A 27,091-nucleotide genomic window follows, 5' to 3' on the forward strand; every position below is an offset into this window, starting at 1 on the left:
GATCCAGAAAAGTAAGCAGATACAATATTTGTGTTTTCTGTTCCTGTTTGTGTCATAATATCTGATATGTAAAATCTTAACATGCCCAAAAAAAAAAAGAACTCAATAGAGAAATTATAATAGTGTACCCATTTCTGATAGATAAAGTATATCAGAATATTTACCTCTGATAACAACAAATTTGTCAGCTGTGTTAATTATCACTTTTTCAAAGTGTACAGTGATTTAAATAACATTAACATATTTGAGGCAGATACAGACTTTTCTCATGTGGATTTCTGTTGTCCTTTGAATACTTCTACTTTCTTATTTCTACTTTCTTTCATGTTTAACTTTTTGTTGTTTCTTCGACTTACAAGGATGGCAGCCAAAAATATAACATCACACATCTTTCCTCTAACAAAATGTTAACTATGCTTTTTTTTCCCTTTACTTAATTGGCATTACAGAACCAGTCAGGTTTCTGTGCTTTGTTTTTCTTTTGTTTCATGCCCAAAACCAAGACTGATTCAACTTGAGCGATGACAAATTCAAGAAGGCAAAGTGCACACAGTTGCTCATTAGTAGGAAGTTTTTTAATTGCCAGTTTGGATTAACTTTTTTTAAGAGTTAAAAAAAATGATTACTGACAGTTTCCACCCACCTTTCACTCTGATCCAGGTTCCCGGCTGCTCTGAGAATCATTTTTTTCCAACTTTTAGTGATGTGGTGGGCGCTGACAGGACCAGAGCAGTCTGCCTGACAGACAACAAGCTGTAGCATGGCTTGCTGCATAATTTATGAAGGCAGATGTACAAGGCGGGTTATTAGCTCCCCATGCTACGCTGCTCCCCTGATTTACAGTTTAAGGAAGCAAGTATAACAAATAGAACACATAAACAAATCAAACCAGTGACAAGTTTGTTTGTCTGCGGGTGAAAATGTGTGCAAAACGGAAGGAGACAAGGAGGAGGGAAGGGAGAAGAAAAATACACAGTGGCCAATTAGTGGATGTTGGGATGATTGTTAATGACACAGAGGCACTCGGCATTCTGGGTGGGAGAGGCGTCACCTCTGCTACCTCTCATTATAGGAGATGGATCTCACAAGTTTGCAGTGGCTGGAGCTATTAGGCAACAAATAGGTGGCTATCATGCAGGACATGGGACCAAGACAGCTCTGTCTTAATGAGAGCCTTTCTTATCCTTAATGAGCCCAAATGACTCTCTCTTTCTTTCTCATGTTCTCCTTCTATCTCTACCTTCCTCTGAGGATTTCATTCAGCTGTCTCCATCCCTCCCCTCCATCCCTCTCTGTGGGTCCTGTGGTTTATGATGATGGAGCTCTGAGGGTAATATACATTTTAATGCTCTGTAATGGGAGGGGATGGAGGGATGGCAGAGGAGGGGAAAGAGGGAGAAAAGACAACAAGAGAAACAGTGGGTGGATTAGAAAAGGCCTCCTCTCTGAATGTCTCAGCTTTAAATTAATGAGGAGGCTGAGCGCACCACGATAAATTTAGCTTTTCATGTTTAATTATGCTATGACTGCGGTAGTTCAGTTAGGATAAATCACACAATTATTATGCTCCTCACTTGTCGCCTGTGTTGTTTTCTCCCCTTTTCTTCTGTTTTTCTCCTCCCATCTATTTGTTGTTGTTGTTTATTCATAAGTTGATGTTTTTTCTTAATAGTGCAGTGTGCATGAGAGGAAATAAGGCCTAATGTTTCTATCATACAGAGAGAAACTCGGTCTGTGAGAAAGGGGGAAACAAATTGAGAAAAGTAGAAAAGCAGATCTACAGGGAGAGACAGGGAAATAAGACTGAGAGAGACAAAGAGTCTTTAGTGTATGGTGATAACTCATTTGCTGTTTTGGGGAGTTTTCGTTTTTTTACAGCATGTATCTTATAGTAAGAAGGCAAACAAGATTATTTAAACAGCACTTTGCAAAAGCAGATGTCACACATTGCTTCACAGGAAAAAAAACACTAAGCAAGAGACATAAACTATGGACATGGGAAAAGTAACAAGACTTCTAAGAGTCTAAAGGCCACGCTAGCAGCTCTGTGAGGTTGTGCTTAGGCACAATAATGATTTGAGCTAAATACTAATGTCAGCATACTAACATGCTCACAGTGAAAATGCCAACATGTTTAGCAGGCACACTGTTTACCATGTTCACCTTCTTATCACAGCGTATTAGTATGCTAACATTTGCTAATTATCACCACACACAAAATACAGCTGAGGCTGATGGGAATGTCATTCGTTTAGCAGGCATTTGGTCATTAACCAATTACAATTTTTGACCTGATGGTGGCGCTAGATGAAAGTCAGAGGATAAATAAGGTTATTGCAATTTATCCTGAGGAGAACATGAATGTCTGGATAAAGTTTCACAGTAATTCATCCAATGGTTTTTGAGAAATCTCTCTCAAAACCGAATGTCTAAGAACCATGTCTGGACAAATTTTTGTGCCCTTTCATCCAGTAGATGATTAGACGTTTCCCTGGATAAGCTAAAATTTTCACCTGCTGGGGGCACTAGATAAAAAGTCAGAGGATCACCAACATCAGTAAGATTCATCCCCTGTTGAACATGAATATTTGTACAAAATTTCTTGGCAATCCATCAAATATTTCCTGAAATACTTTGTTTTGACCACAGTGGCGGACTAACCAAAAGTGGCATGGTGGCTAAGGGGTTTAGCGCAAATGCTTTATAACTAAGACATCACATAACTAAAATCTAGGCAACCGTCGCTGTATCAAGAAAGAAATAGACATTTTTTGAAAGAAGATACCCTTAAGAGTCCCTTAAGAGTTTATCGACGGCTACTACACTATGAAATATGAATTGTAGATATACCAAGTGTTTTTGTCATGATTTCTGAACCCTTTTGTTCTGTTTTGAACTCTTCTTAGATCCTGAACCTTTTACAGCCCCTGTTTGGACTCTGGTTTAATTTAAGTTCTGGTAGTAGTTCCTGTTTTGTTAAGTTATTCTTGTTTTTGTCTCTTCAGTTTTGGTTGTGTATTTCCTGTTTTATTGTGAAGTCTCGTCCCTATTGTATCTGGTCTTGTTCTACTTCCTGTCTTTGTTTGGTTTCCCTCCTTTTGTGATTGTCTGCCCCGCCCTATTTGGATTCACCTGTTGCCTATTATCTCATGTATTTAAGTCTCGTTGTTCCAGTGTCCTGGTCAGTTTGTCTTTGTCTGTACCTGAGTCTGCCTGTGTCTTTACTTGTGTTGGTTCCCCATGTTTGTTCCTCTACATGTGCCTTGTGTTTTCCCCCCTCATGGATTTAACTTTTTCCATTTCACTAAAGACATTTGTATTTTCGTTTAGTTTTGTTCCTGAGTCTTTTTCTTCATGTATGGATGTTTTTTAGTTTTTTAAGTTTTGTTCTCTGGCCCTGGACTCTTCCAGTGATTTTGAATTTAAATTAAAAGACTTTTATGTTACTCAGCACCTATCTTGGGGCTTTTGCATTTGGGTCCTCTCTTCCCTCGTGTTCCTGGCTGTCTTTGCTGTGACAGTTTTATCCTTTTTCTTGGTATGACACTGACACACAGAGTTAAACTGTACCAATTTCATGCTATTTACATGTATTCAGTATTTAGTATCCAGCCCTGTGAATCTAAAGAACTTTTTCCATTTTAAAGCAAAATATATAACATGTACGTGTTTGTGATGCTGATGTAGTAATAAAACCTACTGACCATCTGTAGCTCTCGCTGTCTCTGCCTCTTTGTCTCTCTCCCAGCGTGAGCGCCTCATTCGCTCTAACAGATGCGAATGAGGCTGAGAATGTAACTTTGATACCGTGTGAGTACCCGAAATGCCAAGCTACAGGTGCTACAGTGATGTAAATCTCCCCAATCTGCACTAATCCCAGATTTCACTCCAAATGCCAGATGAGCTACTTTCCTCAGCAGGTCCCTTGGTAATCACAGTTCCAAAATATCAATATTTAATATCTTCAAATTTGATATTAATGCATACCAACAGAGCTATTTATAGATGGCTAACTGAGGATGTGTTAGTTATATAGTTTGTGCGGTGTGAGAAAAAAAAAGAAATTGAATCAAAAACAACAGAAGTGTAATACTGTATATTCAACTGTATATTTGAAAATAAATGCACTGAAGGCAACACATAAACTGCACTGTATCACTTGTCACATATTTCCACAAACAAAACCATATATATGATCCTGAGGACTTTGCAAAATAGTAGAGCAAAGGAAAAGAGGCAAAACCAGACATAGCTGTACATGAAAAGTGATTTGTGAGCCTGGTCTATGGGCATGACCGATAGCTAAAACCCCAAAAACTGGTCTGAGCAGAGATGCATGCACAAAGTCATGCCAAAGTGATTAACAAAACAAATCTCAGCTCTCTCAGTCCACTCACCTTTGCACAAGTGGGTTTGTTTGGAGCCAGGAATTATCAAACAGACATAAGTGCAAACAAAATGAAATGTCATCTAACAAATTTGTGACAGTTGCATTTATGCTGCAGCTGGTTTTGTGCTTGCATGAAAATAGAGTCATAGAAATCAACAGCCTGGAGCCAACACAGTATTCCATGGAACTGCATGCGTATTGGACAGTTCTTCACAGCCAGTAGAGATACTGTACCTTTGCTATTGACAACTGTGATCCCAAAATATGTATCTATAAATATACAGATAGAATAAAATATGGTAAAATAACCAAATGAATTTAAAGAGGAAACACATTGTAGCTGGTTTTAGCTGGCAAAAACGTCTCAAAGTTAGCGGCAATTCAAGGTGTACTTTTGGTCTGGAAGAAGCTGGGTTAGATTCTGACCTGAAGGTGGCCACTGATGTAAGAACACAACAATATCATATAGGGTCCTCAGTTGCACTTCTCTGTTGGTGCCTCAATTAACGTTCAGAGGTGGGGATTTGCATCTCCAGCTCACCTAGGAAACCATTTTCTGACCATTAATATCCTGACAAGACAAGATTTTGCACAGCAGTAACAAACCAGTGTGGTGAGCAGAGAACCAGAATCTATCTAATCTCCTGGCTTCTGGTACTTGTGAGAGTGAAGCAGGGCTGTAGAACAGTCATTGCACATTTGGTCAGGGGTTAAATTCAATATCACTGGTGTGGATGTGATGGAAATTGCACAGAGACTGCATGTGACCGCTACTCGTATGGATTATATGGATCAAAAAAAAAAAAAAAAAAACATGTCCTTGAGGTTCAATAGACATCAACATATGGTTGAATATGTGGCAATACGTATCAACCAAAAGGGACAGCAAATCCAGCCGTTTCTCTCTCAGAAGTATTTATGAGGAAGAACTAATGTATCTGTTTAAAGCTCAGCCAAAGAAATTTCATCATGTCGCATTGTTTTCATGCAGACACTGTGATAAACTTTCAATGCTTTCAATCTTCTCCATTGCATGGAATGTTCACCAGCATTTGTCTTTTGCATCATCTCCATTATATACATGTATGCAGTATTTGGTATTGGTGTGCAGTTTTTTGAATTTTTGCGAAAAAACACTACTGTGCCCTGGCACCTATAGTTAAATTGTGATATTAAGAGCGGGCAAACTATGCTATATATCCTATGGTATGCTGATGATGTTGTCCTGGATAAGAATGAGCCAGGACATGATTGATATACAGGAATTTTTTTTATTGTGTATATATGAAAGGGAGGTTGTCCACAAAGGGAAAAAAAGAAAAAGCCAGTGTCATATGTAAGTTGTTAAGCTACTATGGAACGAGTGCATCCTCTGAGGGAGGCATGTTCATAACTGTGATGTCAGTAGTTGACGTTGCATCAAACCAGTCATTTTCATTTGACCTTGATGCTCTCAAAGCAGCATGACAGCGCTCTACCCTGAACTCTCCTGAAGCTGAGCTCCCTGATAAAAATTTAAAAATGTACTCCTCTATCTTCTCTCTCTGCACAGCTCCACTGTAATTGCTTGTCTCTCAACAGAGAGGTTTTGAGGTGTGTGTCTTTGTGTTTTGTTAGACTGATTCTCATTGTCAAAATGCTCTGTGCTGCATGTTAGCCTCCTACAGTCTATCTCTTTCTTTTTCTTTTTTTTTTTCTGAAAAGCAAATCAATGTTGATGCTTTTGACCAGCTTGGTCTTACCCAATTTCCTTTGGCCAATTTTGAGATTTGCAGTTTCAAATGAATTGAGGGACCCCTGTCGGAGCTGACTGATTGCATTTCCACAGAGCCTCAGCGGCATGTTGTGCCTGAGATCAACTTGGCATCCTGGCATGAAGGCAATTTCCATAAAACGCACAACTACCCCCATGTCTCTCAGTGTGTACTACACAGAGTCGCACGCTAGTGCAGCTACACAAATTAACACTAGTGCTTCAAGTCTCTCTCTCTCCCTCTCTTTCTACATCCACACAAACACACACATACACAGTCAAAACCATGTCCAAGGCATTCTGGCTGTACTCAGCTGTGTGCGGAAATCTGGGGTAGTGGCATGTACAATCCTCTCCTGACTGCCATCAATATGCTAATCTGGGGGAATTAACAAGTGAGGGGTAAATTCTCCACTTAAACACACACCAAGAAGAGAGCATGGGCCTGTGGAGGACCACTCACACACTCAAACACACACATACACACAAAATCAGGTAAACATACACCACAAACAGACATAGAGAAATATGCACACATATTTTTCTTGAAAACATGACAATATTTGTGCAGGTATATTATGACTTACAGTGCTTTCAAAAAGTTTTAGCCTTACGGTCCACCCACGAGATAGGCTACTCAGCGCACATGGGCATACATCTGTATACATCGGACCACCTAAAGTCATCATTGCACAAACACTGATTGCACTTTGTACTTCTATACAAAAATATTAATGAACATTTTTCGATTCTACAGAAATAACATTTTAATCAAATTTACCTACTTGGAAAGCGACAAACACCCCATGAAGAAACATATCAGTCGCTCGATTTCTACTTCCTGCTTTGAGCTCGGTCATTTACTCTGTAACACCTTTCAAACTGGGTATGCCTGAAAAGGCACAGTGCCACCTAGTGACTTTAGTTTGAACATCATATTCTCCACTGCAAATACACTATGCTACACATACAGGACACCCCTCTCCCTAACTACATTACTGCTACCAGAATGTTACCTTCCTGTCTAAGGGATAATTTAAGCTATTTTCTACTTTCCAACCGTCATGATGGAGAAATGTGGGTACATTACGGCTCATTCTGAAAATAAGCAGATTCGTCCTTTAATTTTTCCACAGCAGTTTCATGGTTTGCCTGCTTGTGTCTCATACACTGAGGTAATTAGAGTGTGCAGACTTAACATCCACCTCACATCAGCATTTCATTTGGAAATCCTCACAAAGTGATGTCCTCAGGCAGCAAACAGCAGGTTTTCAGCTGATGGGAGCTTAGCAGCACATTATGAATATGCCTCCTGCACTGCTTTTATCAGCATGGCCTTGCCTTCACCAGCTCTGTCGTGGATATGATAATGCATTCAATAACATGGTTTTCTCTCTCAGATTATATTTTCCCCAGAAACAATCAGGGATACTATTTTTTTCTTCCTCTTCCTGGAAAACGTTGTTGTTTTCACAGTGAAACAAAATAGCCCATTTCCAGACAAGCTGTTAAGTGCTGGAGGTAATGCTCTCATATTCAGCATCACCTGCACTGCAAAAGTAAAAGCCTCTGTTAAGTTAAAAAAATAATAATAAAAAAAAAAAAAGATAGAAAGAAAAGAACAAATGCTCAAGTGGGATATCTAGCTGGCAGAATCCATTTGGAGTGAGCAAGCAATTGCTGCTCATTGACACGGCAATGTCTTAAGCCTGGTTGGTGAATGAATATTTTTGCAAATATATTGCATGATTTTACAGTAGAGGGCCTGCAGCAGATACAAACACAGTAAAAAGCAAGACAATAATCTGCAAGAGAAGCACGGTGTGTGACTGCGATCAGCTCTTATTTCACTTTCAGGAGCCCAAAACAGTTTTTCAATATCATGTCAGATGCATGACAGAAGGGAGAGAGGAGGAATAAAACTCTGAACTGCAGATGCTGTGGCTGCGGAGAAATGTTTTCATACAGCATGTGATTCTGAAAGCAGGGCGCTGAAGTAGATTACTGTTGTTTCCCCTCTTCTGCCGTGTCTGCTGCGGAGAGTAAACCTCCGCAGACACTGTGTGTGCTCTTAAATGAAGAGATACTATGTAACTAAAAGCTTATTAGCTCATCAAAGCCTTTTGGATTCCCCCCGCTTTCTCTGCTCACTATGTTCAAAGTGTCAATGTTAGCAGAGAGGATCTCATTAATTTTTGGTGGATGAAGAACAGTGGCCACTACTCCAGAGTAAACAGCAAGGTTTTAATAATAATGGGCCGACAGCTGGGGCTCTTTGTCTCTCTCGCTGTTTGCTGTCCTCTGATGGCATAATAAGAAGTGTGTTGGTGCTGTTGCTCACTAGAGGACAGGAGAATAGACTCTGGAAAGGTAAGAGAGGCAGTCCTTTGACAAGAATGAACCCTGAGGAACAGAAAGGAAGAATAAAAGAGATCATTCCTCCACACCACCTTTGCAAACTAGACCAATTTAGGGCTTTCACTTATTTACAGTTACTAAGGGAGGAGATTTAAACATGTAGGACTTCAGGTAATAACACACCTGTCTTGTCAGTCTCGATCACAATGTGAGGCTGCAGAGGAAATATTTTTAAAAACCTGTACACAAACTGTTGCCCTGACAGCATAACTATTTGTATTCCATTGTGTGATTAAAATCAGTAAATAAATTAATCAGAGACCACTGCAGCAAACTTGATGGGGTGGGATCAGATATGGATCAAGGAAGATGTCAGACCATAACCATGTAGAAAGGGGGTACTTTTAAAATCTTCTAAAATAGATAAATAATAAAAGGTGTAAGTGAAAGTCTGAATGTGGACTATTTAAGCCATAATCTTGCCTGCTCCCCATCAACGTCAGCAGAAAGGAGACGAGACAGAGGGTTAACATCTCAAGCACATATACGGTACATGCAGAAAGAAATAAGCAAAAACTTCTGAAAGTCATCCCTCATTCCCCAGTGAGAGTCCCTCTGTGGAGATCACAGGCCAACACATATATTAAAGGATTCATCTGGGCTTCTCTGCAGCTAAATAAATGTCCCTTGCAATCTATCAGGGCCCCGGCGATGAAGTAGACGGGGCCGTGTGCGTTTTATCAGCCTGGTAATTGTTCATTTTGACACACATTCTCTTTGAGAGGATGGGATGGTGAGAGGCATTCCGCCTTATTAATGGTTTCTAATAAAGACAGGCATTCATCAGGCATTATATGGCACTGTCAGACAGGGCAGGTTTCACACAAACACACACACACACGTAAGCACACATAAAGGCCACTTTGTCCACTCACACATTGAAAAGGCCTTATTTTGCCAATTATTCTGTAATTAGATTTAAATAAGTGTTAAAAAATATTTGTATCAATGACATGGTAACCCCTATCTCTGTTCAAAGATGGTCTCTGGTATCAGATGTGAATGTTCTCCTTGATCTTTTTCCACTCTTTCTACTTCTTCCCAGTAGATGCTGTGAGTGGTTTTGGTCTGATGTTGATCAAGTTCAGTTACCAACTTTTGCTTTTGGTTTCCTGAGCTCTGCAGGATTTAGCTTCTCCATCCCAATACCAGTACTGGAAAATGAGAGAAATTATACATTACAATCTACATTAAATTACTGTCAGCAGACTTTCCATTTCTTTTAACTTGTTGAATCATAACATGATTTAACATAACAAGGATGTGATGTTTACTTATGAAAATCAACTGGTATACATCAACCACAGCAAGACTCTTATGGTTTGTATCAAAGCATCCACCCTGTGCACTGTAAACCATCTTTCAGGTTGAATGTTTAATATTTGATTGATACATTAGAACATAACCCACATTTCTATATGACAGGTAACACACCAAAATCGTACAAAAAATCTGAGTAGTTACTAAGGAACAAGTGAAGAATGAATCAGGAATGACCTAAATCACTAATGAGCAGTTCCTGAATAACTCCAAATTTGAGGAATATACAGTAATGATGAGTTACTAGAGAACAGACTGTGAGAAAAATCTTTATTCATAGGTTGGTCCTGATTTACAAGATACTGAGATTTTATTGAGGCATTTGTAATTAGTTCCTTTGTAACAAACCAGAGACTGCAAGATTTTTTTTAATCATCACATTCAGAGCACATAGATTAATATTTACATCCAAATGGCATAAACTACATATACGTATGAATGTATCATCACCTAATGATTCATCATTTCTCACAGTCTGTGTTTTAGTAACTCATCATTATCTACTTTATAACCATCAATCCAAAGTTATTCAGGAACTATTCATTAAGGATACATTAAGTATTAGGTTGTATTTGATTTGATCTTCACTCGTTCATTTTTGTGTACTGTATTGTAAAGTGTTACCGACTGAAGAATGATTTTCTTTGCTAACGCTCCACTTGAATGTGAACATTTATGTCGTGTCCTTGAAATCACGTTCACTCTTTTTTATAAATATGTATTTTCTTTTCCACACAGTGCTGCCTGGACAATAAACAACAAACAGGGTAAATTATTTATAGCTGTGATGAATGGGTATCAAATTGTAATATCATGCTGCATGTTGATTTTCATACATGTATAATGCAGGCTGCAGGACTGTGCACTGTGGCTTATTGGATGTGGAGGATCAGTTGTTCCAGTGCAGTGTGCTGCTTGTGTAACTGGCCTTGAGTGATATAAGTGGATTCGTGGTGTCTGCAGCCACAGCTTCTTTTCAGTCTCTGTGGACATTCTTACTATAGTCAGGATAATTATTTTAAAAGCCTTTCCCTTTTTTTTCCCTCTACACTCCCATTCTTCTTCTCTGTCATTCTGTCTTTTCTTCATCTCCTTCCCATCCGCCCTTTATTCTATACTCACTCTTCTTCTCTATCTTTATGTCTGAATTTCTATCCCTATCTCTCTCTTCTATCTCGCTTCTATATAATATATGTTTTATTCATTAATGTTATAATTTGAAAGAATCAGCTTGTTATACAAATTTAAGTCCAAGTCATGGAAACCAGAGCTTAGGGGCATTTTTATGAGATTGCCAAAATAATAAGCTCATTTTTTCTGTCTTTTCTCACACATACGCACACATAAACAACCTGACTCTGCAGAAAGTTTACTTGAATTATAAATGTGTCTGCTGAAACTGGACTTGTATCATGTTTTTTTTTCTATGATTTTAAACTTTTTTTTAATTAATAGAAATCTTAATGTGATAGATTTTCAAGAAAATATTACAAGAAAACAAATGTATAAAAACCGTGTATGCAGTGTGCTACTCTGTACTGTTTGCTGTAAACCTTTTTCAAATCTCAGCTGAAATTCTGTATCTCTGTCCTTCTTTCATTTTGTTGATTTTCATTCATCTCCTGAACTTAAGGCAAGGTCTATCATTAGGACATCAGAGCTCACCTGAGAGCCTGCAGCTGAACTGTTTGTGTATCTACGTTGCTCAGGCTGCTGCTGACGGGAATTTCAAAATAAAATGAATCCTGACATTAGCAAACAAATCAGCTTTAAAACAAAACAATCAGCTCTGTCTGTCTTTAATGCTTTTTTCTTACAGTGTACAAGCAGGAGGCACACCTATAGACAGCAGACAATATATCAAAGTGGAGTGTTGTTGTTGCTGGTAAACATAATGTGGAAAAAGCCTGATGACTGCTGCTGTAATATGGAGGCCCAGACTGTTCAATGTTAAATAAATAATTCATATTTACTGATATTTATTAAAATATATGAATGAATCTTTTTTTTTGTTCTGCACTCCCATCTTCTGTTCCTTCCTGCTCCTTCTCTGTTCTTCTCTTTTCTATTAGCCTACACCTTATCCTCGTCCTACCCCTCTTCCTGTCTTCTGATTTCTACTGCTCTCCAACCTAATTTTATCCCTTCATCCCTATTCCCTCCACTCTTTCCCACCTTTTTCTTGTTTCTCTACCATCCTTTCCATTTCAACATCTCTGCTTTCCTCATCCCATGTCTTTCTTCATCTCTTACTTTCAGTTTTTCTGTCTCGCTCTTAACCTCCTTTTCTCTCCCTACTCCTTACCTCCTCTTTTCTCCCCCTTCTTCTTTCCCTCATTTTCACTCTTTCTTCCCTGCATCCCAGGCCATTCATCTTGACCCAGTGGCACTCCACCAGAGGTGACTGACAGCTGTACTGGGTCTGTTCGAGTGTCTGCACCATCATCCAGCTCCTCTGGACAATTTCCAGCACTGGCAGGGCCCTGTCAGCCTGCTCCAGCAGAAAGATGGACAGAACACAGAGAGAAGGGATATAAGTGATGGACACAACACAGAGATAAGGAATATAAAGTAGAAAGAACAGTAGTGGGGTGAGCAGAGGTATTCATGAATGTCCACCAAGCAGCATTAATTCGTAGTAAAGGCTGTGGAGCTGCTTCATACAGTAAATCTCCCCTCGACCATGACGGGTATCATCATGGTCTGCTGGACAACTAGCTGTGTGCTAATAATTACTAAATGAATTCACAGAACAAGCAAAATTGGAGGTGGTAATGTGGGTGTGATTTATTAGTAACTTTGTGGTTACATGTTTTGAAAAAGCAGATTAGATTTTGGATTGAAATTACTGAGGCCCAAGAAACATCCCCTTCAGATTCCAGGTTTTGTTTTATTTATTTATTTTTTTAATGCTAGGTCCTTAATGCTGCACTAGTTCATATTTTTTATATTAATAATAAATGTAATTAGTCACAGTGATTAACTTTAGCTCATTATGTGGGTGTCCTGGCTGAAAGATCTTCCTGTCCTCAACCTTGCAACAGTAGCAAATAGGTGGACAATGTAGTGGAGCATTTGAAAGCTAGGACTTTCAAAAGTCCGTCGGATACATCCTGTGGGGACCATGAATGTCTGTTCAAGATTTCATGATAATCTATGATAGCTGAGATATTTCAGTCTGAACCTAAGTGGCGGACAGACCAACAGGGCCATTACCACATCACATTACTGCGCTAACATAACTATCATCAGGTATAGTGCAGAGTTATTGCTGCAACCATAAAGAAAAAGATAGCATAAAGTAGAAAAATGTTTACACAAAGATAGGCTAGCCTTCTTTGGTGGTGAAATTGCAGGTGTCACATGTTTACATGGAAAAAGAGTGCATGATCTACTACTGCATCGAATCTGATCCTTTTTTTTAAAAAAACTGTATATTGTGAGTCCGACAATGATATAGAAGTGTAAGCCTATTAAAATATGCGAGGAAAAATAAGTAATTTGTTTGGTGAAATAATTGCCTTCATAACAACAACAACACACACACACCCACAGCCCGCCTTCCCCTCCCAACAGCCAATTATCTGGGAATAATCAGGTGGAAACTCAAGGAGTAGCTAGTTATTTCTACACAGCAAGGATGATGTGTCATTGTTGAGTTCTTTTCTTCTTGTGTCTTTTAATTTTTCCACCTCTTGACCTTTCTGGTCTTCTCTCTGTCTCATGCTCTTTCAGAACCACAGTAATGATAGTGAAGGGGATTGGGGGGGGGCGGGGGGTAATGGATGTTTATGCAGCCCATTGAAATGACCCTGTGATTCTCCTTTTGACGAGGGCCATACTTCCTAACAAGCACGGAGATGACAGCAGATGAGCCAGGCCCCCCAGCAGTAAAGACAGACATTATGGTCACCGGGAAATCATCAGAAGGACAAGGGCTGGTAATGAAGAGAGATAGATGTCATTTTATTCCGCCATTGACTGGCAGAGCAAACCTCTTACCCACTGTTTCTAAAGTCCTGTCTGCCTTTTTCTACTTATGTGTCTGTCTTCATTAGGGTTCAAACCCCAAAGGGGTAGAACCCTATTGAGTTTGTGCGGGTTTATTATTATTTGTCGTCTTTTGCTGTGGCTCAAATTGCTGTGAGCGGGAATGAGCTAGAAACATGAAACTTAGCCCAGTAACGGGAAATGATGTTCAAATGCTTCTCAAGAAACAAGAGCCCAAATGGCCAGATAGTGGTGCTGTAATTAAGGCCCAAAAATATAATTAAAGAAAGGCCACACCCCTCACATGGTAAGTCCCATCTGACGTCACATCTACTTTTGTCATTTTGAGTGTATCATCACAACTTGCAGGACTGATCTGCACAATTATACAATAAATGGACAAGATCGATCCAAAAATGTCTACCATTGACCAAAACATCTTAGCTAAAGGTGGGGCTTAGCAGGCTATTGGCCATAACTCACTGACCATTTGTCCAGTCATCACAGATATTGATATGTCTACCAATGTATTTTGAGCCCAACACTACTTAATTTTAATACAAATGCACAAGTTGAAAAAGCATAGCCACCATACAACAGAAATCTTACTTAAGTTATACACATGAAAATAACCATAAATCACACATACCTCAGGACAAAATCCAGCTCAGAATCATAATAGTACCTTCTATTTCATTATGGTTTTTCTCTTTGAGCCTGTTTCTCTTTGAGTCCTTAACTTGACTATAAAAGTTTACTTGAACTATTTTTTGTGGAGGAAAATATTAATGAACAGCACTGAAGTACATTTTTTTAGTCAATGAGCTTGCCAATGCACTTATTATATTATAGACAAGATAAGATGTTATTTACGAAATGGACACTTTGTTGAGTTTAGAATCTTTTTCTATACGAATTTCTACATGAAACAAGTTTGTTAGTTTGTCTCCTCCTGCTTTAAACAGAATTAAACTAGCTGAAATGCCTTTGGTCGGTTTTGTCAAGTCTGAAACTCTCGTTGCTCCTCACAGGGCACAAAAAGGTTAGAACTCGAAATATAGCTATATTTTGTCTTTATCTTTTTTATCTTTACGCCCAACTGGAGAAGTTGTATCTGTCAAACACTGATGTAAACTCATTCCCTAGCAGTAAACAGCTATATGTCATGCCTCAGTAAGCTTGTTTAAACAGCTAATCAAACTCCCACATTAAGCTGAAAATCCTAACACGTTCCTACAGTAGTATGTATCCATGTCCTAACCACAACCAACACTCCTGGCACCTTGCAACACTTTCCATGCTTAATCTCGCAAATCAATGTCAATTACATACTGATTATGTTTAGTGCGCCTAACCATTTGTCTTGATTTGGGAGCCGTGTAAGTGTGGAAATCAGCAATCCATGTATGTGCTGGTGGATATTGAGGGTGCGGGTGGGGGCGTCACAGTGCCACAGTACAGTATTGTAACTTTAAAGGTCATGTTTGACTGTTTCTGCATCATTAGATATGAAGAGTAGTTCTGATTTACTGGGAACCACAGAAAGGTCAAGCGTGACCACTCTCCCTCTCCCTCTCTCTCAGGTCGTAGCTGTGCTTAGGTTCCATGTCACACTGCGAAGACAAAATGGCAGCAGCCAAGGGGCCAGAGCAATACACACTGCAGCCAGCACAGCGGGTACCTGTCTGAATCTTGTCCACACGTCACTATGCCTTTGCGTTGCCATTTCATGTCCTGTACAGGTTGAAATGCACTGACTTATCATGGTCCAATGGGTCTAAAAATACCCAGAATCCACTTGTTTATGCTTTAAAGTCTGCATGATTTTTTTTTCCAGCTGTATTAACTGTGCTTTAAACTCTAAAGCTTTGCTAAGTGCAGATAAAATACCAAGCATGAGACTAATGAATGTAATCTTAGGCAATACAGCCTGTAATCCACTACACCCTGCTAGTAGTGTTACTCAGGGTGATAATAAGGAGAACATTAACAGTTCTGCTGTTTTAATGTCACCATTTGACTGTCATGTGATTTTATAATGCAGTTACTGAAAATTAAATTCTCATTTTGATTGTCATTGCACATTTGCTGAAATGAAAATAGTAATTTTCAATTCTGACTTTGGTCCAGCACCTGTGATTCATGCACCTAAGCAATTCTTCATTTAAACTTCATTTTTTTTAAACATACAGTATATGATAAAGTATATTTCAACTTCACTTAGAAAAACTAGAATTACAAATTGCTTTACAAGGGCAAAGTGAAAGAAGAAACAGAAAAAAAGAAAAACATTGTGTGTATGCATGTGAAAAAAATGTTTTAGAGCGTGAGCTTGTGAGTGTGTCCAGCGTGAGCGACTAAGTTCTGACACCCATGCTGGCAAAAGGCAACGTGAACTGCTAAGCCTTGCTTTTAAATCCTTTAACTATAGTAGACCTCTTACTTTTAGCTGGTGCCGTCCGTCAGCTTCACCGGTTAAAGTGACAAACATCATTGTAAGCCGATTGCCTCAGCTGTATTTTTCCTATTGTCAACAAATCCCGTGAAAACAGCAGAAAGAGGGGCACCCCAGTAGCTTACCTGTTCTTAAGACTGAGTCCTTACTGGGCCCCCTGCTGCATGTCATCCTTTCTCTGTCCCCCAGTCTTCCTCTCTCTCTGCTCACATTGCAGCTGTCATAATAAACATTGTGCAGAATGAGGTGCCTGACAGTGAGTGACCTAGTAGGAGAATTAGAGCTTGAAGCCTAGCTCATCAAACATCTGACTGGCTGGCTGTTGAGTGCAGTCTAATCTAGGAGTGCCCTATACCATCTACAAGCAATACCCACAGTTCCCATAGCACCTTTGGAAGCTCCTGAAGGTGATTTGGTGCAGGGGAAGATTTGCCGACCAGGTGGCAAATCTTATTTGGATATTTGGATTCCCAAAGAAGAGAAATTCAAAGACATCAGTCAGTTTCAGACCACCTTGCTATTCAGCTTAGAGGGAAAGATAATCTTCAGTATTGTTTCCCGAAAGCAGAAAGATTTCCTTCTAATGAACAACTACATCTGCACCTCAGTGCAGAAAGGAAGGGCTCCTAAACTGCCCGGAGCACCACTGGAGCATACAGATTTAGTTACGCAATTCATCAGAGAAGCTCATAAAAACAAAGAAGATCTCGTGATGGTTGGAAGCCAACACTTATACAGTCGTTCCATATCACACAAACTGATTAATCTTGCGCTATAATGTCATCACATTCCCAGTAACCCTGACCCTGACCACTACAGCTAGTTCACTCTAAGGGTCACTAATGGGTAAGTTACCTCTGACTGACATTGACTCGAGAAGGGCATAATAACTAGCTGGACCATCTCAGTTAACCTTTTCAAAACGAATTTCTGTCTGTGCCCCTGTCCATTTTTCTTCTTTTTTTTTTTTTTTTTTTTTTACTTTTTTTACTTACTTTTTAACTAAAAATATGAGAGCGTTGAGCCTTGTCATTCACACAACCTCATTCAAACGGAGACACGCTGATCCAGACAGACCAAACACTGATAGAAAAAAAGAAGGTGATATTTAGCCAGCTAGCAAAAGCAATAAAGAGAAGGAGAGCAAATGAAGGAATGGAGGGATCGAGAGGGCAAAGAATTGTGCTAATGTTTACTTCTGCATTCAGTGCAAAAAGGGATGGATAATTAGAATGACATTTAGCATAGCCAACGGTTTCCAGCAGGATTGTCCAGCGCCGGCGTCGACCTTCGTTTGGCAGCACATCATTAAATATCAACATGGCATCAATCTAGGGGCTGCAGCCATGAACTCCAGGCCAAACAAACGCTCATCAATGGCACCGTCAATGGCAGGAGAGCCGCAGGTGGGTGGAGTATCACCAGCTTCCCTTGGCTCCCAAATGAGGTGAAACCGGTGCTTTCCACTAATATGCAACTGACCCCTGACAAGCACTATCTCCTGGCTCAAGCTATGCAGAGAAATCCAGGAGGTCACATTAGTGGGCTAGTTATAACAGAGTGTCAAATGTCTGTCAGTGCATTCCGGGCTAAAAGGCTGTAGTCACACAATGAGTTGCCATCTATCTGAGGTTTAATAAGTGACAACACTGGACCGCTCATAATGTATGGGCAGCCATTAGCGAAGAGGGGGACAGGGCCTACATATGACATGATCCCTATCTGCTATTATTTCTCTCCCTCTTCCTCCCCACACTTGAATTAATGATACAGGCACCCAGGAGAGGAAGAGATCTAGTGCTCTCTCCATGTTATTTAAATGAGTCCTAACCCCTTTTCCAATCGCTGGTGGGTGGGGGTCAAACGCAGCAGAGCAATAAGAGCAATGCACGTGAGAACATGGCTTTAACATAAGGGGCCAAGCGACCGCTGTGTATGTTTTCGCATTAATGCAGACGGGCATATTGATCCCGGATGCTGACTCTGGAATGAAGCCAGCGAGTTTGAGCAAAGCTCATTAGGCCCTGTGCATCCCTCCGGCCGCAGTCAGCAGCAGAAACACACCCCGAGACAAAAGGAAAAAAAAAAAAAGACATAAGAAAAGCAACACAAAACTCAGGTCACGTACACATATGTCTGAAAGCTATGGAAATACTCACGTAATGGAGAGCCTTGTTGAATATGTAGCTGCACCTAAACCCTGTCTCAGGAGGATGGAGATCCCTCATCTCTCTATTGCCAACCGTAGAGAAGTGTAAATGAGAGAAGAGTGGTATACACTGGTGCAGATTAACACACAGGCTGACCTAGAGTGCAGGGGCCCTGAACTTGCCAGATTTTTAAAAATTATATCAATTCGGCTTTCTACAAAATGTGAGTGTTCTATATCTGATGAATGGATGATCGGATGCCCGCAGTCACTACTGTAATACAAATCCGTTTTCAATGTAGACATTAATAAAAAAAACTCCAAACATGCACTCAGTATTGCACCCTAAATAGTGGTGATGAGTCATGTCGTGCAAGTGAGGCAAACCCCACCTTTTGGCATCAGAAAATAAGTGCAGTCTTACTCTGTTGTAATTCTACTATGTGAGTGTAACCCTACGCTCACAATGCTTAGTTCCCCAGTATGCATGCCTAAAATCTCTGGCACTGAAAGTGGATGGCACAAATTTCATGCTTTGTGGGACCAACTGCCTGTTGCCCCACTACAGCTTGATTGGGTATTTGCCATGTACTGTTGACATAATTTGCTTATACTTGACAGAAGTTAGTATTTCTTTTAAAGAGGAGAGCAGCTGCAGTCATTGTGATTGCAGTGGGTTATCTTTTACAGCAGAAATTTGAATGTCTGCTGATAAGAATAAAAAACTTGAGATCAAACTCCTCAGTTTCCCACCAGTCATGGGATAATGTCTCTCAAGAATCTTTCATAGGGGATTACCGAACATGAAATCGGTAGATGTCATCTAGAAAACACAGTATAATCGGGCTTGCCCAAAATGACAGGATATACAATCGGGGCATTGAGCATTATAACAGCATCCTATGGAGAACAGGTTTGTGCTCAGTCAGATTATCTCCTGAATTAAGCTGTGTGAGAGATTGTGAAATAGCCTCATTTCAAACTGAGAAATTTTCTGGCCTTGCATCTGTCAAAAGTATTTTTTTTTTTTTTTTTTTTTTTTTTTTAACTACACCACTGGACCTCTGTAATTGTGCAATTGTATTGTTTTGCATTTTTTTTGTACCACAGTCTACAATTGTACATGCTATGTTCTCTGGCAACGTGTGTGTTCACATCTGCTCTCTCTATATGTAGGTGTAAGTGTCCCATTTCCATGTGTTATATTTTCACTAGGTTATTGCTGAAAGTGTATCACTGAGTCACTCTGTTCACTGAAAAAAAGGTTTTGCTCAGTTTTAATGTTGAAAGTGGTTGCACGCAATACACTCATCTAAATCTAGACATATTTTTTAAGCTGACTGTACTTAATATTTTTGAGTAATTTCAAATAAACTCTATAAGCAGTTTCAGCACAGAAATTCTGAGTATTTGTTACTCTGATTTCCTTAGTAATTCTAACTAAACCCATGTTTAATTTACTTAAATTCATTATGTAATTCATATATTATGGTTAACTAATTTGTTATTGTGCTTTAAATTGTTTTATTCTGCATATATGTAAAATATGTTAATTCAAATCACAATTTTATTTAAAACAATCAAAATGCATGTAGATGTGGGGGTGGCCGATATACCCGGTATACAACAATGAGTTGTGGCAGTCTGGAGCAATTCCCAATTCCATTTTATTTGAAAAATTATTGAAAATTATAGTCTTGTTCAAAAACTTCACAGTAAAAAATGCACATTGGGCCAACCAGAAAGACAAAAGTAAACAAAAAAGGGGGGAAAAAAATTCTCAAGAGCACTTCTCAAGAAGAATCAAAATAATACACAACAAAAGAATTCACTCTAAACTGCCTTTCTGGCTATACCCTTAAAGCAGTGGTGTCCAAACTGTTCCACAAAGGGCCATGTGGTTGCAGGTTTTTGTTTCAACCAATCAAGAGCGCACAGTTTGACCAATCAACTGTCTGAAGACTGAGATCAGTTGATTAAATGAGTCAAGTCTGGTGTGCTGCTGCTTGGTTGGAACAAAAACCTGCAGCCACACAGCCTTTTGTGGAACAGTTTGGACACCTCTGCCTTAAAGTTTGGGCCCATGGCAGGAGCTGCAATCTGGAGCTGTGTTCAGGAGCTGTGCTTCTCTCCTCTAGCCTCCGGCCACCACAGCCTCCTCACTTTTATACTGGTGGATTGCACCTTCTCAAGAAATCAATCTCAATTATCTCTTCCAGCACACTTACAGTAACCCCAATATTAAATTAGAAATTATCAAATAGAAGTTCAGTTAAACTTACTTTGAAAGCACATATTTCTTTTTAAACAAGATACTTATACAGGTCATTTCACCACAAAAGACAAAACACTCCTCCCACTCTACCACACTTGGTTTCTTCCCCTGTGAACCCCCCTTTTTAACCAAATGGACCGCTCCAGCCCAGATTTGGTTGTTCCTGGTCTGACAGAGGAAGAAGTGCAACAAAGGAGACAGGTGAACACAAGTTAAATTCAATAAATCAAATACACAATCACAATGTGTCTTCTCTCCTTCACCCCCTCCTCCAAATGTTCATACCACACACATCACCACCAGCAGTTCACACCAGGATCAACATTCTGATAAAATCTACCTGAGAAAGAGTGTGTAGCACATGTGCCTTTAGTGCACGGAGTCTCCCTGTGACAGTAGAATAAAACAATTTAATTTAATTTAATTTAAAGCACAATAACAAATTAGGTAACCACACTATAATAAATTTAAGTAAATTAAACATGGGTTTAGTTAGAATTACTAAGGAAATCAGAGTAACAAATACTCAGATTTTTTATGCTTAAACTGCTTATATAATTTATTTGAAATTACTCAAAAATGTTAAGTACAGTCAACTTAAAAAATATGTCTAGATTTAGATCAATGTATTGCTTGCAACCACTGCAACCATAAATTACATAATTAATTTAAGTAAATTAAACATGGGTTTAGTTAGAATTACTAAGGAAATACAAAAAAGTAACAAATATTCAGAATTTTTGTGCAGAAACTGCTTATAGAATTTATTTGAAATTACTAGTACAGTCAACTTAAAAAATATGTCTAGATTTAGATGAATGTATTGCGTGCAACCACTTTCAATATTAAAATTGAGTAAATTCAATGAAACATTTTTTTCAGTGTTCTGTCTCCTTTTGTTCATATGTGATTATAGGGGGTTGCACCAAAAGTGTAGCCAATGGAACGGAGAGCACTTTAACCCACAACTGAGTATTATCAGTTGCCTGTGTAATTTCCTCAAGTGACAGAAGGCATGTGTGCTCTTTAAAAACATGGACCTGAATGTAATTCCCAAAACACTATAGGTATTTCAGGGAACAGTAAATGTGGAATGGTGGAATGCAGGATGAAGGAATAACAGCGTGTGGAACTATAGAATAGTCTTGGCATGAGTATAGTAAGCTCCAAGGTTTTCAGTCTCATTACTGGGGAGATTTGTGCACAGCCAGCTTTGCCGCCTTGTTTGAAAAGAGCACATCAATGAATGTTGTTGTCATGGTTTCCTTTGTTCAAGCCTGCTTGAAAAAGTCACTTTGGATTGCTGTAAACTTGTGGTTGCAAAGGAGAGCAGCGCCAGGAAGCGTCTGTAAGTGATGGCCGGTGAAGCCGCACAGCAGGTTGTGACGGCGTTGTATGCAAGAGGTGACACAAGGACAGAGGATCTGTGGTGGACCCAGTGAAAGCTTTGCTAACCTTTAGACAGAGGGAGAGAAAAGGACAAAGAGAAAGTAAAATGCTGTCTGTTTGAAGTTACTGAATTTCATTTTGTGGAACATCCCCTCTCTCTCTCCCTTTTTTTCAACTGTTGCTATAGTAACACACACCTTAAATTGTACAAAGTATTTCAGCTCAACTAAACCTCATGGCCTCTAAGTCAGTGAACAAATGAATAGAGAGAGTGTTCACCAAATTCAGTCATGATGTTTGTATAAAAGCAATTTTTTCATTGAAGCTCAGAAAGGAAAAGCCACAACGGCAAAGAAACAGAACAGTTTGGTTTCAACTAGCAGCATCACAGGGAGGAAACAGCTTTACCTCTCAGGCTGTGGACAGTAGTGTCTTTTGCTGTATGTCAACAGCAGTTTCAGAATATTAAAGTGATGATTCTGAACCATGATCAAATCATTTCAAATGGTCATGCTTTTCTCAAACTTACAATTTGACAGTTGTGTCTGTTTCTCTGCAACATGTGTACAGCATGGCCAGATTGTTAGAGTTTGCTTCAGTTAATTTTAGTTAATACACTACAACATACAATACCACCACTATATTGCTGTCAAACAGCAGTTACAGTGTCTTTAACTGTGATTTGATTTGATCACTCAAATGTGGGAGTGACTTATACCAGAGTATTTGTGGCTATGTGTAAAGCTAGTAGAACCAGATGGACAGTGGTGGTTGGACAACCACGGGATTCAAGTGTGTGTAGAATTCAAAGGCACTTTAAAGGGTACATTAGCTCATGGTATCCCACATTGCCTAAACATATTTGGACGTTAATACTGGACTTCCATAGGAATGCTCACCCAACTTTTGGCCCATTTTACTATGTGTTGAAAACAGGACTGTCAGGCTAAAAATACAAAGGAGGACCACCAGGATCTACTTTGCTTGTGGACGCAGCAGTAAACTACATTTGTATCGACAGCAGATTGATCTGTCCACAGGGGGGACCAAGCACATGAGGTGTTGGAGGTTCCTTGTGGGATATCACCTGGTATAAAGTTACAAACGATTGTTGACTCCACTCCCTCTCCTGCATTGTTGGATCAGTAAGCAAATGAGAAAGGAGAAGCAACTAGATTCAACCTCAGCCACACAAAAAAACCAAACACTCTTTACCCAAGATATGACTTTGCTATGACCCACAAGCAAATGGTCGAGGTCAGTTTTATATGGAGTGCAACACCTCATACTCATAAAATATTGGAAAGTTTGATCAATTTAGAGGTCTGGATGTGGGTATATCAAGGCAACAGAACGCTCACACTTCCCGGCACTGCTCTCTAATCCACCTAATTTGTGTGATTTTCAAATGTGTGTAGGAGGCTGAAGAGCCGTGTTTTATATCTCTTTTAAGAAATGTGATAGTATTTTTTATGTTAATACTGTGATGCTGCAGTTACACTTACTTTACTTGTGAGGAGTTTGTAGTTAATTGGCTAAAAAATGTAAAAAAAACAAAAAAAAACAAACATCCTTCAGGATGAGTTTCAAGCTGCACTGAAATAGAGACTTGCAAGGGTGTATAAACAAGTTCAAAATTCACAAATACAGATATAGAATTCATTGATTTGTTTTGAAAAATATGTGTCAATCTACAGACTAGTAGGCTGCATGCACTGTGATAACCTGAAATCCACACCCTCTGCTGTCTTACTATTTTTAAATTTTACATTCTGGACAGTGGCATTTGAAATAATGTCATCTCAAAGACCCAAACTGACTTCAGTGCTTCCTCCCATGAAGGATTCATTGGCAGGAAGTTTTTGGCCTGTCATCTTTAAAATTCAGCCTGGAAGTCTGTCACTGGCATAGTGAAAAAAAACAACAGGACTGGTTGACAAGTGTGGGGAATGATGGAAACTTTCTCTGCTGATGGGTAGCAGGTCTGTCGGCAGAACACTTGCAGTGACAGGAGGGGACTGAAAACTATTTGCTGAAACTATCTGAACCCGCAAGCCATTTATCAGGTGGACTGTAATGAACAAAAGCACTATCTCACAACTTTTTGTCTGCCGTTCGATACCATATCTGTCCTCTGTCGCTATCTAGTTAGTGCTGCTCTGAGGGATCGCCCTGTCTGACATTTGGGACTTGTCAGACACAGTGATGGATGATTGAGGGGGCTGTGGTAACACATCTACCTAAGTGCTCTCTGTTAAGGGATTCTGAGCTTTCACTCTTAACCAGTTTCTTTTATACACGACCGCTGGCTCTAGGTTTTTACCAGCAAGCCTGCAGTTTGCCAGCAAACCTGCAGAGCTTTGCTGAAGCACAGATTCTATCCAATTCCATCCTATTTTTGTTGATAAGTTGTAAATGACATTGACAATGAATTGTAAATTTGCATGTATGGTACCAGAAAATGTGTATGTGTATGTGTGTGTGTGTATACATATATATATATATATATAGAGAGAGAGAGAGAGAGAGCGAGAGCGAGAGAGAGAGTTTCTCCATACTCAATGTACCTGAGCAGTAACACTATGGTCTCTTTCATTGCTGCAGTTCAGTGCATTTGGTCTGCTCCAAAAAAAAAAAAAAAAACAGACAACAAAGGAGCTCTATGGCACAGAGGAATAATACTGCATATATCAGGCTTTGGATACACACACGATACAATAACAGGATGCATTCATTGTTGATTTCAGTCAGCACATGGAAGTTGTTGACAAGCGGCACAATAATCAGACTTCATATCATTAATATCATGTATAAAAATGCTGAATTATTCAATGTTCCTTAATAATGTCTGTCATACTTTATTCTTTATTCTTTAATGCTGTAATGAAGACTGGGTCCGTAATAAATGTACTCACACGTACACGCTTGCGCACACACACTCTCCCATGTTGCCTGGTGTAATAGCAGAGCAGGTCCGGTGAGAAGAGCTTTACCATGCATGGATGATAGGCTCAGTTCTCCCTTTTACATTCACAAAGCCAATTCCCCAACCTCCATTTCTCTGAGACACACAGACTCACACACAAATACACAGAGAGAAAGAGAGAGAGTTCTCTGCTTCCCTAGCTTTCCCTCTCTGATTGCAATTAGTGAATTATGCACTTGGACTTTGGCCAGCTATGCAGGATTAAATTATTCATAAATGTTAATAGGCACTGCCTCTCTTTCTCCCTCTCTCTGACTCTCTCTCTCTCATCCCTCCAATCCTCCTCCTGGTCCCTAGCTCATATAGCCCATGCCGGAGAGATAATATTGACCTTTTCATTGGGGCATGTTATTAGGAGCTGCTCTCTATTAAAACAAATGATGACATTGTCTGTAAAGCACAATACAATAAGTCATTTCAAAGGGATTACTTTAGCTTCCGCCCAGTGAGAGCAAGAGTAAACTCAATACAGCTCTGGAAAGTCAAACTAAAATGAACAATGATGAATGGAGTAAACAGAGGCTGTAAGAAAAAAAAATACAATCTTACATTTAGCACCACACAAGCTCCGTGATTCAGCCTTGTTGTTTACTATACTGGTGTGTATTTGCATACAGCAGCTTGCAGAACACAATCCCATTTATTCATTACTGTCTGCAAAAATCCTTTTATCTCCAATTTTGTATTAAAGGTACTATGCTCAGCAGTTTTTAAATAGCAGTATGTCTCTGTCAAATTAATTGTTATATCATGGTTAAGAGTAATTACTGTAAACAAACACTGTTAGCTTCTTTCTTTATGCAGTTGTATTGTTAGTGTTCTTGTTCCCCCAAATGAAGACCACATTTCCCATAAACCCTATTGCTTCCAGCACGCCCTTGACTACAGTATTCATCATTTATTCACATGCCTAAACTGATTCACATTTACCTGATTAGTACCTCTTGTGGTCATGTGAATGATGAGTGATTAGCGTGATATAGTTTTAAGGGCACAAATACTCTTTTATAACATTATACTCCTATACATCGCAGTGTGTCTCCAGGGGAGTATAAGTGTGCATGTGAAAGAACATACATAAAGCCTTTGGTGTGCCCAGAGGGAGCTGTGTGAAGTCTGAAAAATGTCCTCAAGTGGTGCCACTAGCATTGGTTAGGTCTAAAGACTGCAAGTTTGAAAATAAAAAAATCTGGGAGTGTAGAGGAAGAAGTGAGCTTATCAGACCTCTGTCGGCAGCTCCCCATCTCTGCTTGAGGTCAGAGACTACATTAATCCCTCAGCCAAAATATTGGTTGCACTGTGGGCAATTTAGGTGCCAGATACTGAAAGGGAAACAGACTATGTGGAATTTAAAAAATATATATTTCTAGTTCTCCTGTTCTGCTTTTATTATCATTATTATTATTATTATTACTATTAATAATGATAATGATAATAATAATAATAATAAACTCTCCATTATAAGCTCGACAATGTTTTCTGTAAATGTTGGTTAAACTACAGCAAAGGAAAAATGCAAGATCAGAACACACTAATATTGATCGTAAAGGTCACTTTGGTTATTTTGGAAGCAGACAACCTATGTTGTAGTACTCATATATAAACTCATATTTAAGTCCTTAAAGTTTTACAATTCCATTACAACTTTGAAACTCGGACTGCTGAGGAAGAACATTTGAACCTCCGGAACAGCTACTGAATTGACCTTGTGAAAAGATTATTTTGCCAACAGCCTATTTTCGGTTTAATCTGGAGGACCTGTCGCTTCTCCTACAACCCTGATTAAGGTTAAACACTTTGGGAGTCATGTATCACTTTGGGAGTCAAGTATCACCACTAAATAAAAATAAAGCAAAAGGCATAATAAACACAACTAGACAATTCCCCTGCGGGAAATCACGAGAGTGGTGCATTGCACTACCGCCTGTGTGTGTTATCATGCTATTGTGTGTCTGTGTGAGTTATT

This window comes from Toxotes jaculatrix, chromosome 20, assembly GCF_017976425.1.
Source record: "Toxotes jaculatrix isolate fToxJac2 chromosome 20, fToxJac2.pri, whole genome shotgun sequence".
Lineage (NCBI taxonomy): Eukaryota > Metazoa > Chordata > Actinopteri > Toxotidae > Toxotes > Toxotes jaculatrix.